Source organism: Cetorhinus maximus, chromosome 13, assembly GCF_964194155.1.
Source record: "Cetorhinus maximus chromosome 13, sCetMax3.hap1.1, whole genome shotgun sequence".
Taxonomy (NCBI): Eukaryota; Metazoa; Chordata; class Chondrichthyes; order Lamniformes; family Cetorhinidae; genus Cetorhinus; species Cetorhinus maximus.
Genome location: NC_135891.1, coordinates 103,188,130 through 103,200,954, shown reverse-complemented (window position 1 = coordinate 103,200,954; position 12,825 = coordinate 103,188,130).

The following is a 12,825-nucleotide window of genomic DNA, read 5'->3' as shown; positions in this document are numbered from 1 at the left end:
AAATATTGGGCAGGACACTGGGAGTACACTCTGCTTTTCTTTGCATTTGTGAGATGTTTAATATTGAGTACTCTGTTGGTTTGAAGGAGACATACTCGTGGATAGACTGTATAGCCAACTGGTTGCATGTACAAGTAGCTATGTTGTATTTGATTCTGTGGCAGAGCCACTGTGATGAAGAATATTGCATCTTCAAATGAATTTCGAAGCTTCTCAAGCACCTAAAGACCACTTACTGATAAAAGCCTTTTTGTATCAGGAGAATCTAGTTACTCTTTAGCCAAATTAAAAGAGCAACACTCACCAGAGCGTCAACTGTCAATAGCCCCACCAGGAAAGAATAGTAGCGGGATTGGGGAGATATTGAGTGGAGTGCCCCATCTCATTCAGATGTGGATTTCTATTACAATGTCTCATATCTTTGCAACTATTTCACAGACTATCCACTTCTAGTTTTGCACGATAATGCTCACACACAACAGAAGGGGCACTGATAGAACCAAAGGAGGCAGCAGCTATTTTTCAAACTCTTACTTCAACGGACAACACGACCACTGACATCATTGGCAGAGGTAGGGCACAGAGCACTGGGGATGCCAAAGCTGGAGACCACGTACAGCAATGTGCATTTGGCCATTTTCCCTGCCTTTACTCTTACCATTTAATCTCAAGCTGTCACACATATGCAAACAGACACACACTCAAACACCAAACCCTCACAGCATGGCACCCTGGGGCAGCTTTGCACTGCCACTGATCTGCTTTCCCTTGTCATCACATTCTAAACCTTGTCACGCTGACCAATTTTTAGGACCTCTGATGACTCCGGCCCTGCAGCTACACAGATGTGAGGGGGAGAACTACCTTCCTAAAGATGCACATCACTTGTACATATATTCCCAAGCACAATATTTACTCCTTAGAAACTAAGAACATGCTTTAGCCCTGAAGATTCATCTTGATGGGATTTTGCTACCACTGTGCACATATCATTTTAACATTACTTCTGACTTTGATGCTAGTTTTCTAGATCTGTTAAAGTGGATTGATGTTGCATCCTTCCCCTATAGCATTCTTGTAGTGAAGTCAGTCAAGAATCACTGCTACCTCCCACCACCAAGCAGTGCTGTTTTCAGTCTAACCACCTGGAGGTGCTGTTTACTTGACAACTGTGTTCCACATATAAACGAGGCTTTCTTGAAACTTATTTAGCAGGCTAGAACTTTCACTTTGTAGCCACAGAATATCTCCCCAAAGAAGTGATTAAAAACTGTTAGTTGCTGCAGTCGGTACTTAAAGTACAGGTTCAAAATTGCCAACCCCGTAGTGAAAAATGGAGGATATGTAATGAGTAGGATTAGTATCAGCAGAGTCAAACCAGGACCCACACCTGAATGAGATCAAATAGAATAATAAAGCACCTTCATTGCTTTCCATTTCTCTCCTGGTGTTTGACAAGGTGTTTACTAAAACCCGCTTTCACAGCCATATCTCCTTTCTCAGTGACTGTCTCCGTCTCCGACTCACCCCACGTGGATTTCAACTGAAATTCCATCCCTCTTGTTTCGAACCCACCCAGGATTACAGGTATCTCCGGGACATAAAACGTTTCTCGGACTGCTGTTCCCGTCGCATTCTAAGATCCACACTCAGTGCCATGCGCCGCCATATGAACACACTCGACCTCTCCCTCCAGCAGCACCGCCGCACCCTTTTTCAAAGCTGCGCGTGCCCCCAGTTTCATTTTATTCTTCGCCTCATCCGTCGCCTCAACAAGAAACTTTTTCTCTTTCTCTCAAGTGCTAAGGAACGCAAGCTCCAACAACTCATCGACACCAACACCCATCTGGGACCCTCCACCCCTGCTTGTCCCTCCGTCCCCACCCCATCTTCCAATCCCAGCCCCAGCCACGTATTCACTATAGCCCCTGACCTTCCCCTCTCCGATGCTGAATGTTCAGTGCTCAGCAAAGGACTTAGTTTCATACCCTTACGCCCTCATCTCAATGAATTTCGGGCTCGGCATGATGCTGAACTCTTCTTCCACCATCTTCGTCTCCGTGCTCATTTCTTTGGGCAGGAGTCCTCTCCCCATTCAACGGATCCTTTTACCCACCTCCAATATTCTCCCTCCACCTGGACCCCTCCCTCTGGATTCTTACCTTCTCTTGATCTTTTCATTGAGAACTGTCGGCGTGACATTAGCCATCTCAATTTCTCTGCTCCTCTCACCCATTCCAATCTGTCTCTCTCTGAACTCACTGCACTCCGTTCTCTCAGGTCCAACCCCAACATTGTCATCAAACCCGCTGACAAGGGTGGTACTGTTGTTGTCTGGCGCATTGACCTCTACCTCACGGAGGCTGAGCGTCAACTCGCAGACACTTCCTCCTACCTCTCCCTGGACCATGACCCCACCACAGAACATCAAGCCATTGTTTCCAGGACTGTCACTGACCTCATCTCCTCTGGAGATCTTCCTCCCACAGCTTCCAATTTGATAGTCACCCAACCTCGGACGGCCCACTTCTACCTCCTACCCAAAATCCACAAACAGAACTGTCCTGGCAGACCGATCGTGTCAGCCTGTTCCTGCCCCACGGAACTCATTTCTCATTATCTTGACTCCCTTCTCACTCCCCTTGTCCAGTCCCTTCCCACCTACATCCGTGATTCCTCTGACACCTTACGTCACATCAACAATTTCCAGTTCCCTGGCCCCAAACGCTTCCTCTTCACCATGGACGTACAATCCCTCTACACCTCCATCCCCCACCAGGATGGTCTAAGGGCCCTTAGCTTCTTCCTTGAACAGAGGCCCGAACAATCCCCATCCACCACTACTCTCCTCCGTCTGGCTGAACTTGTTCTCACACTGAACAATTTCTCCTTTAACTCCTCTCACTTCCTCCAAATAAAAGTTGTGACTATGGGTACCCGCATGGGCCCCAGCTATGCCTGTCTCTTTATGGGGTATGTGGAACATTCCTTGTTCCAGTCCTACTCCGGCCCCCTCCCACAACTCTTTCTCCGGTACATCGATGATTACTTCGGTGCTGCTTCATGCTCTCGTCGGGACCTGGAAAAATTTATTAACTTTGCTTCCAATCTCCACCCCTCCATCATTTTCACATGGTCCATCTCTGACACTTCTCTTCCCTTCCTTGACCTCTCTGTCTCAATTTCTGATGATAGACTGTCCACCAATATCCATTACAAGCCTACCGACTCCCACAGCTCCTCACACCCCACTTCCTGTAAGGACTCCATCCCATTCTCTCAGTTCCTTCGCCTCCGTCGCATCTGTTCTGATGATGCTACCTTCAAAAACAGCTCCTCTGACATGTCCTCCTTCTTCCTTAACTGAGGTTTTCCACCCACGGTCGTTGACAGGGCCCTCAACCGTGTCCGGCCCATATCCCGCGCATCCTCCCTCACGCCTTCTCCTCCTTCCCAGAAACATGATAGGGTCCCCCTTGTCCTCACTTATCACCCCACCAGCCTCCGCATTCAAAGGATCATCCTCCGCCATTTCCGCCAACTCCAGCATGATGCCACCACCAAACACATCTTCCCTTCACCCCCCCTGACGGCATTCCGTAGGGATCATTCCCTCCGGGACACCCTGGTCTACTCCTCCATCACCCCCTACTCCTCAACCACCACCTATGGCACCTCCCCATGCCCACGCAGAAGATGCAACACCTGCCCCTTCATTTCCTCTCTCCTCACCGTCCAAGGGCCCAAACACTCATTTCAAGTGAAGCAGCATTTCACTTGCATTTCCCCTAACTTAGTCTACTGCATTCGTTGCTCCCAATGCGGTCTCCTCTACATTGGAGAGACCAAACGCAAACTGGGCGACCGCTTTGCAGAACACCTGCGGTCTGTCCGCAAGAATGACCCAAACCTCCCTGTCGCTTGCCATTTTAACACTCCACCCTGTTCTCTTGCCCACATGTCTGTCCTTGGCTTGCTGCATTGTTCCAGTGAAGCCCAACGCAAACTGGAGGAACAGCACCTCATCTTCCGACTAGGCACTTTACAGCCTTCCGGGCTGAATATTGAATTCAACAACTTTAGATCTTAAACTCCCCCTCCCCCCATCCCCACCCCGTTTCTCCCCCCTCCCTTTTTTTCCCCAATAATTTATATAGATTCTTCTTTTCCCACCTATTTCCATTATTTTTAAATCTAAAACTAAAACTTTGTCAATCTTTCCACCCCACCCCCACTGGAGCTGTACCTTGAGTGTCCTGTCTTCCATTCTTAATTAGCACCTTTCTTAGACAATATCACCACCTTCAACACCTCTTTGATCCTTTTGTCTGTAACATCTTTTGATTATCTGCTCCTATCACTGCTTGCTTATCTCCACAATCACCACACCCTCAACTTCTCTCTCCCTCCCACCCCGCCCCCCCCACCTTAAACCAGCTTATATTTCATCTTTCTCCTAACTATGCTTCAGTTCTGCTGAAGGGTCATGAAGACTCGAAACGTTGACTGATTTCTTCTCCACCGATGCTGCCAGACCTGCTGAGTTTTTCCAGGTAGTTCTGTTTTTGTTTTGGATTTCCAGCATCCGCAGTAGCTTTTAGCTTTTTGTTTTTATTAGAATAATAAAGCAGCCTGATCTAGAGGTTCTGACTTTTACCATAGCTTTAATAGGATTTTATTATACTTATGGTTGGATATGTGAGAGGGAATAAATTGTGAATTTTATTAAATGGTATATTTTAATACCAGTCTGTCACTAACATAATTAGCTAACATCTTTAACAGTTTATGCTCATACAGCAAAGTCTTTCAACATATGAAACAAGGGTGGGTTAAATATCAGCTTAGGAACATAGGAACAGGAGTTGGCTAGTTAACCCCTCAAGCCTATTTCACGATTTAATGAGATTATGGCTGATCAGTGGCCTAACTCCATATACCTGCCTTTGCCCCATATCTCCTAATATCTTCAGATAACAAAAATCTATCAATCTGAATTTTAAAATGAATAATTGATCTAAGATCAATTGCCCTCAGTGGAAGAGAGTTTAACATTTCTGCAATCCTTTGCATGAAGACGTATTTCCTAATTTCACTCCTGAAAGGCTCTAATTTTTAGACTATATCATTTAGTCCTAGACTCCCCAGCTGATGGAGATAGTTCCTCCCCAGCATCTCCAACCAGGTCCTGGGGAGCAGAGCACCAGGGAGCAGAGTGCCAAGGCTCTGGGGAGGAGAGGCTGGCTGCGTCATTGAGGAGTGAGATGCTATGAGGTCCAGGAGTGAGACGCTGCGGAGCCCCGGGTCAGTGGGAGGGGTGTTGGCGGTGGGGAGGGGAAGAGACTGATTGCCGGTTGTGAGAGATTGAGTTTGTGTGAGAGTGAGATTGTGCGTCTTGCCTTAATCCCAGTCTCCGGTTTCTCACTTACCCTCACCACCACACACTAACCCATACACACACCCACTCAGTGGGTGAGGGTGAGTGAGTGAGTACCCTGAGACTGAGAGTGAGCCAGACACACACACACTGACCCTCTCACATTCTATTTTAACACTCCACCCTGCTCTCTTGCCCACATGTCTGTCCTTGGCCTGCTGCATTGTTCCAGTGAAGCCCAACGCAAACTGGAGGAACAGCACCTCATCTTCCGACTAGGCACTTTACAGCCTTCCAGGCTGAATATTGAATTCAACAACTTTAGATCTTAAACTCCCTCCCCCATCCCCACCCCCTTTCCGTTTCTTCCCCCTCCCTTTTGTTTTTTCCAATAATTTATATAGATTTTTCTTTTCCCACCTATTTCCTTTATTTTTAAATCTATACCTGTAATGTCCTGTCAGTCTTTCCACCCCACCCCCACTAGAGCTGTACCTTGAGTGTCCTGCCATCCATTCTTAATTAGCACATTCTCTTAGATAATATCACCACCATCAACACCTCTTTGTTCCTTTTGTCTGTGACATCTTTTGGTTACCTGCTCCTATCACTGCTTGCTTGTCCCTACAACCACCCCACCCTCAACTTCTCTCCCCCCATGCCCCCCCCCCACCTTAAACCAGCTTATATTTCACCCCTCTCCTAACTTCACTCAGTTCTGCTGAAGGGTCATGAGGACTCGAAACGTCGACTCTTTTCTTCTCCGCCGATGCTGCCAGACCTGCTGAGTTTTTCCAAGTAATTCTGTTTTTGTTTTGGATTTCCAGCATCCGCAGTAGTTTTTTGTTTTTTTTCTCTCACATTCTGGCCATTTTTAACTTAGCAACTGATTGCTATGGCATTGCTTTATTTTTGCTCAGCAATTGTTTCCTTTCTTCATACCACAAATTTTTTTTGAAATTCAGTTTAAAGTTGTGCCGAACCTTATCTTCCCAAAATTTACTCATTGGCCCCTTGAGGTAGAAAGAAATGGAAATGTGGCCCCACCGCTCCCGCCCCCCACCCCCCAAGTGAAAAGGTTGGACAAGCCTGTTTTAAGCAGAATTCCCATCATCCATGCTGAGCAGCCAGAGCTTAAAAAAAAATCAGAACTTTCAGGCTGAAAGTTGCGGTTTTTTTGAAGTTAGTCTGTCAGGTCGATTTCACTCGTTGCTGCGCTGCAGCTGGGGAGTTTGGGGGAGCTGGGGTGGCGGTGGGGAGGGAGGTTGGGGCAGGGGGGAAGTGTTGGTGGCAGGGATGTAGTGCTGCTGAAGCGTTCTGGAGCGCCGCTCTGGCACCTCCTGTTTAAAGGTTTTAATAGTCAGCGCTGGGTAGTCAAACTCTCCTTTGCTGATTGGCCATCCGTTACATGCCCCACTTGATTTTTCTTTCCACTGATCTCAGTGGAATCCACTCCATTAGTTGACTGTATTTTAATAAAATTACCGCTTCCAATATTGAAGTTACTTGTTTTCAGTAGTAACGCACGCAGAGGGATTTGGCTCATTGATGGCAACAAGCGGAACTGGAGGGAAGTCCTCTCATGGGGCTTCATGAGGTGGCTGGTGTGGGACCGTGTCAAGTGAATTGTTATGTGAGGCCCAAGGCCAAGTTTGGCAGCAAGTTCCTGGAGTTTGAGTTCAGGCCGGATGGTACGAGTTGACCGGAATGTCCGGAGCTCCTGGTGTGGCTGTGAATCCGGAGCCTGGGGAGTTTCAGAGGTGGCGGAGTGAGGGCCAGACCCAGGGTCCCGGGCCTCACACGTTGCTGCTGAATGTCTGAGTCACTATGCAGCAGCAACAGCAGCAGCAGCAACAGCAGCAGCAGCAGCAGCAGCAGCAGCAGCAACAGCAGCAGCAGCAGCAACAGCAGCAGCAGCAGCAGCAGCAGCAGCAGCAGCAGCAACAGCAGCAGCAGCAGCAGCAGCAGCAACAGCAGCAGCAGCAACAGCAGCAGCAGCAGCAACAGCAACAGCAGCAGCAGCAGCAACAGCAACAGCAGCAGCAACAGCAGCAGCAGCAGCAGTAACCCTCCTGTACAGCTCCCTGACTGTAAAAAAAAAATTACAGACCTTACAACTCCCTGCACACAGCTTTCTCATAAATAGGCATTTCAGGGTTTTTGAGGCTTAAGGTTCCCGGGAACTAAAGCAGCACCAATATCCCCAAACACCCTGCTCCGTTTGCCTACTGAACATTAATTCCTTGGCTGTGATGGCCTGAGGTTGTGAAACGCAGTACAGTGTTTGCATTCCCTGCTGGCAGCTTTATTTGGAATTTACAGCAGAGAAACAGGGTATTTGGCCCACCTCATCTGTGATGGTGTTTATGTTCGACACAAGACTCCTCTCAACCTTCTTGATCACACTATCAGGGTAACCTTCAGCTTCTTTCCTCATATATTTATCAAGTTCCTTGAATGTACCTATACTAGAATCATAGAATGGTTACAGCACAGAAGGGGGCCATTCAGCACATTGTCTCTGTGTCTGTTCTCTGCAACAGCAACTCAGCGAGTCCCGCTTCTCCACCTTTTCCCTGTAGCCCTGTAAAGTCTTTTCTCCTCAGATAATTATCCAGTTCCCTTTTGAAAACTGCAATTGAATCTGTCTCCACCACACGCTCAGGCAGCGCATTCCAGATCCAAACCACTTGTTGCATAAAGATGTTTTTCCTCATGTCACCTCTGGTCCTTTTGTTAATCACCTTAGGGTTCACGACCTTCTGCTGATAGGAACAGTTTCTCCCCATTTACTCTATTCAGGCCCATCATGATTTTGAACACATCTAAGAAATCTCCTCTCAACCTTCTCTTCTCCAAGGAGAAAAGCTCTATATTCATCAATCTATCCACATAACTGAAGTCTTTCATCCTCAGAACCATTCCTGTAAATCTTTTCTGCACCCTCTCTAAAACCATCACATCCTTCCTGTTGAGGCTGAACCAGTGTTTTATGATGGTTCATAACTTACTTGCTTTTGTACTCTGTACCCCTATTTATAAAACCCGGGATTCAGTATAATTTATTAACTGCTTTCTCAACCTGTCCTGTCACCTTCAATGATTTATGCACATATACACCCAGATCCCTCTGCTCTTGCATTTCCTTTAGAATTGTACCCTTCATTTTATGTCACCTCACCTCGTTCTTCTGACAAAAATGTATCACTTCACACTTCTCTACATTAAAGTTCATCTGCCATGTGTCTGCTCATTCCACCAGCCTGTCTGTGTCCTCTTGAAGTCTATCACTATCTTCCTCACAGTTCACAATACTTCCAAGTCTTACATCATCGTCAAATTTTGAAATATTGCCCTTTACACCCAGGTCCAGGTTATTATTATAAATCACGAAAAGCAGTGGTCCCTCTATATACCATCCCCCAGTCAGAAGTAAGTAAAGTTTTCTATAATTCATGTTTTTAATAGGCTTTAATTAAATAATTAAACTGTTGCATAATGAAATTCTAGCTATGCTAAAAACTAATGATTCAAAATACCACATGGTTTAAAATAAAATGCCTACCGGCACTAATATTTTTCATTTAAAATACATAGTTTTACTGATGTTTGGCGATTCAAATGATTAATACGTAGGGAAACAACATAATAGTAGGTTTAGAAATGATATGGCCAACACATTTTCTTAGAAATTCTGCACCTCAAAATTTGTATTACACCCCTGCTAGTTACCTTGTCTGTTCTCCTTTATATCTTATTTATTATTTCTAGCGTCTCCATTCAAATTTTGCTCGTGATGGAACGATATCTGTGAGCTGATTCCATGTCAAATAAATCTATAAACAGCATGAGCCTTTGGTACAAACATGTCCTAACAAAATGAGCACAACATTCCCAAGGCTAACACATTCGGTGAAACTATAGATCAGAGCAGAAAACTCAGACAACTTATGATTCATTCATTACCTCTAATTATTAACTGTCTATTTTTATTTCAATAGCTTATTTCTTACCCTTTACTAGAAGATATTATGATAATTGTTTTTATTTTTGCAAAATTTTGGCAGAATGTGTTAGGCTTAAGTGAACCCTGTAATGTTTAAAAACAAAAAGCTAAAAGCTACTGCGGATGCTGGAAATCCAAAACAAAATAAAAACAGAATTACCTGGAAAAACTCAGCAAGTCTGGCAGCATCGGCGGAGAAGAAATCAGTCAACGTTTCGAGCCCTCATGGCCCTTCAGCAGAACTGAAGCATAGTTTCAACAAGGGAGAAATATAAATTGGTTTAGGGTGGGTGGGGGGGAAGTTCTGCTGAAGGGCCATGAGGGCTCGAAACGTTGACTGATTTCTTCTCCGCCGATGCTGCCAGACTTGCTGAGTTTTTCCAGGTAATCCTGTAATGTTTATCTGTCTTCAAAATCTAACACTGCTGAGAGACAGATTAAAACAGGCTTGTGGCCTGCAAAGCCTCCTCTATGCCGCCCCGGAGCTAGTTTTCAAAATTCCAGTCAAACAGGCATGTTTCAATGAAAGATTCTGCATGGAGCTGCTCCTTCAATCACAGGCCAGTTCTTTCCTGCCTTTGTGCTGATAGGTTCACTAGTCAGCCTAACAGCAGCAAATGAGGGAGAGGAACAGTCTCTAATTGGAGAAGCAGCGAACACTGGCATTGGTGAGTGTGCTGACAGCTGCTAGGCTGAGGGAAGCGAAGGTATGACAAGGCTGGAGCCAAACAACAGCGGGACTGGAGCCCAGGGAGCCAAGCAACGGTGGGGCTGGAGATGGGGAGCCAGGTACATCATGACTGGGGAGGGCAAAATTGCGTTGGATCCCGGAAGGGCGAGGTTTTGGCAGCCCGGGGAGGGTGAAGTTTTGTCGGGCCAGCGGAAGAGCCGGTGCTGCGGTATGTGGGAGAGAAATTGTGTGGGCGGGAGTGCAAGAGACAGAGTGAGTGTGTGGGAGGTGAGTGTGAGACATTTGAGTGAGTGTGTGGGGGGTGAGTGCAAGAGACAGAGTGAGTGTGTAGGGGGTGAGTGCGAGACACTGAGTGAGTGTGTAGAGGGTGAGTGCTCACTCAGTGTCTCACACTCACCCCCCACATGCTCACTCAGTGTCTCGCACTCACCCCCCACATGCTCACTCAGTGTCTCACACTGTGTGTGTGGGGGGTGAGTGTGAGACACTGTGTGTGTGTGTGGGGGTGAGTGTGAGACAGTGAGTGTGTGTGGGGAGTGAGTGTGAGACACTGAGTGGCTGATATGGTGCAGAAATGGGCTGATTATCTTCTGCCCAAATAATGAGCTGCAGTGAAGCACCCATTTAGTAAAATTCAAACAAGCCCCAAACCTGAAAATGATTCAGGCCTTCTCGACTGTGGCCTTGGGTGGGCAATAGGGGACCCTTAACCCTACCCACCATCAGTGAAAAGTTTCCTGGGAAGGGGAAGGCTATGTCATGCATGAACGTGGATGGCGTTGTACTAATGTTAGAGAGTGAAGAGGTGTGTAAAGGTAAGAAAGCAGCTCATGTAAATATGTAGCTGGGAAATGGGTAAATCTTTGTGTATGTTTTGTAGGTATACCATTGAGAGATATTAAGTAATAAGGTACAGCTCATTTATCTGGGCAAGCGTTGTGAGTATGATTTCTTTGTTACAGTAACTGCATGGATCTGTTCAGCTACCTCTTCCCAGGCAGCCCTGATGTCAGCTTGCTGAAGAAAGTGCCCTCCCTAACTGGAAAGGACATGCCTCTCCCTCAACATAACCTCCAGAGCTCCCACACAAAAGGAAGCTATCAGCTATTCTCCCTTCACCCTTTGGTCTCTTGGCCATCTCCTAACATTTCCCAGTAGAAGCAAATAAACGTTAACATTTTTTAAGCCTGAACAGGAAATGCGAAGCAGCATTTCACTTGCATTTCCCCTAACTTAGTCTACTGCATTCGTTGCTCCCAATGTGGTCTCCTCTACATTGGAGAGACCAAACGCAAACTGGGTGACTGCTTTGCAGAACACCTGCGGTCTGTCCGCAAGAAAGACCCAAACCTCCCTGTCGCTTGCCATTTTAACACTCCACCCTGCTCTCTTGCCCACATGTCTGTCCTTAGTTTGCTGCATTGTTCCAGTGAAGCCCAACGCAAACTGGAGGAACAGCACTTCATCTTCCGACTAGGCACTTTACAGCCTTCCGGGCTGAATATTGAATTCAACAACTTTAGATCTTAAACTCCCTCCCCCATTTCCGTTTCTTCCCCCTCCCTTTTGTTTTTTTCCAATAATTTATATATATTTTTCTTTTCCCACCTATTTCCATTATTTTTAAATCTATAACTGTAATGCCCTGTCAGTCTTTCCACCCCACCCCAACTAGAGCTGTACCTTGAGTGTCCTGCCATCCATTCTTAATTAGCACATTCTCTCAGATAATATCACCACCTTCAACAACTCTTTGTTCCTTTTGTCTGTGACATCTTTTGATTATCTGTTCCTATCACTGCTTGCTTGTCTCTACGACCACCCCCCCCACCCCCAACTTCTCTCCCCTCACCCCCCCCCCCACCTTAAACCAGCTTATATTTCACCCCTCTCCTAACTTCACTCAGTTCTGCTGAAGGGTCATGAGGACTCGAAACGTCAACTCTTTTCTTCTCAGCCGATGCTGCCAGACCTGCTGAGTTTTTCCAGGTAATTCTGTTTTTGTTTAGGAAATGCAGTAACAGCTTTAAGGAGCAGTGTTCAAAACTTTTATAACTATGCCGAGGAAATTCTTTGCCGCTCAACTCTGCACCCAGTACCAGATACAAGAAGCGGACCTATCCCATTCAAATAAAGGAACTCAGAAAACCCACAGATATCTTTTTTTTTCTTTTTTGAAAAATATACTTTATTCATAAAATATCTGGAAGAACATTCCAAACCATTTCAAAATCACCATCACATAAGTACAATCAGATTCAACTTTTACACATGTATCACAAGGTGCATCAATACAATCAATGAATATTACAATCATTTCAATATGGTCAATGCAGACAATGGTATTGGAGTTATCAACATACATCATTTTGCACTCTGAGGTGCTTCAATACATTTATAATACACTTAGTATTCACTGCATACATTCATTTTGAGCTATACAGCCCAAGGGGTTCTCAACAGTTCCCAGTCCCTTGGTGCACTGTGGCAGAAAGGTCTTAGACAGCGACCTTTCCCCTTTCTGAGTTAGCAACATGAAACAGGAAAACTGCAGACCATAGACCATTTCCAATTGGGATAGCCTACTCAAAAACACCTTGAGGATAGCTATTATGTTTTTATTGGTTCTTAACAGCTTTTCTTAATGATAAATCGGTAGTGCATGGAGTCAAAAGTTTCAGTGATGACTGGATTCTAATTCAGTGACAGTCACATAATTCTGTCCATTCTCTGGAAGAACTTTTACTCTGT